At 45.0% G+C, this 1,202-nt stretch overlaps 1 protein-coding gene across 2 annotated transcripts in view; it reads left to right on the top strand.

The window, feature by feature from the left end:
* The window catches only part of ZNF304 (zinc finger protein 304), an 8,227-nt gene that overhangs the window by 1,218 nt on the left and 5,807 nt on the right, over positions 1-1,202 (top strand). The window lies entirely within an intron of this gene.

Raw genomic sequence — 1,202 nt, 5'->3', positions numbered from 1 at the left:
ATAAGCACAGATGAACACTTCCTGGACATGGTGTATAAAGTAGCATGCTGTCTGCGGGATGCCATGGAGATGCATATGGTGTGGCTGGAGCTTGTTCCAGATGTGAGGAAGCTATGGTCCAAAGAGTGATGCCCTAGTATGTGCAGCTTATGGAATAAGGCAGAGGTGAAGTTTGGTTGTGTCTGGGAGTGATGGTTCGGACAACAAATGCCAGGAAAACTGGTTTGAAGGAGAGAACTTGGGGGTCCTTCATGATAGACCCAGAGTTTGACAGCATCTGTCTGTCTGCACACTTGTCTGTTTCTTCTCTGGGCTGGACACAGTGGTCAGAGGGAAGAGAGAGCAGGCACTAGTGCTTCCAGGACCACTTCTGGTCTCTCCTATGAGTTAGGAAGGTGGGGAGGGAAGGGACCAGACTGGGGTGGGGAACCTGCAGTATTGGGGCCACATGAGGCTCTCTGGATCCTTGTGTAAAGCCTTTTGACTAAACCCAAATTTTATAGCACAAATTCGCAAGAGAATCGCTTAAGCCCAAAAGTTAGAGGTTGCTGTGAGCTGTAATACTACAGCACTCTACCCAGGGCAACATAGTGAGATAAATAAAAATAAAAAATAAAAGAATATGTGGGTTTTGTGTATGCTTTAAAAGTAAACCTGGATAGATTTTCTGATGAGACATAGTGATATGCTGAGACTCTTCTCCTGTCTCTTTCTCTGCTCTTGAGTTTTGGGGGTCCTGAAAGGGTGTTATTTCTAGCTAAACATCCTGAAACGAGGCCAGGCATTACATGGAGTTACATGGAGAAGTTCTAACTTACAGAAACCAATGGGATGAAGATTGGAAGGGTATATTAAGAGGTCCAGGAGTAGATGTGGGCAAATAGGTGAGATTAAGTTCGGAGTGTCAAGGAACCTCAGGTCCTTGTGTGTGTTAGGAACAGAGAACAGGAGCAGGAGTCAGGCAGTAATGACTGGCTGAGGAGCAGGGCCTCTGTCCTGAGTGGTGAAACCCATAGATATTTGAAGCAGAGAAGAGAGGTGATCTAACTCAGATCTTAACAAGCTCCTTATGCTTTCTGGCTAAAAACAGACTGAGCATGAGGGAGGAGCCAAGAATATCAGTGTTGATGGTGTAGCTGTGGAAGCAAGAGAAGTTGGTGAATTTTCTGTTATTTGTTTTTTTTTAACAGGGTGATTGTTTT

This window comes from Otolemur garnettii, unplaced genomic scaffold (genome assembly GCF_000181295.1).
Source record: "Otolemur garnettii isolate 467f Iridium unplaced genomic scaffold, OtoGar3 scaffold00091, whole genome shotgun sequence".
NCBI lineage: Eukaryota > Metazoa > Chordata > Mammalia > Primates > Galagidae > Otolemur > Otolemur garnettii.
Note: the sequence above shows the minus strand (reverse complement) of the source record. Positions and strands in the feature narration are given on the sequence as shown.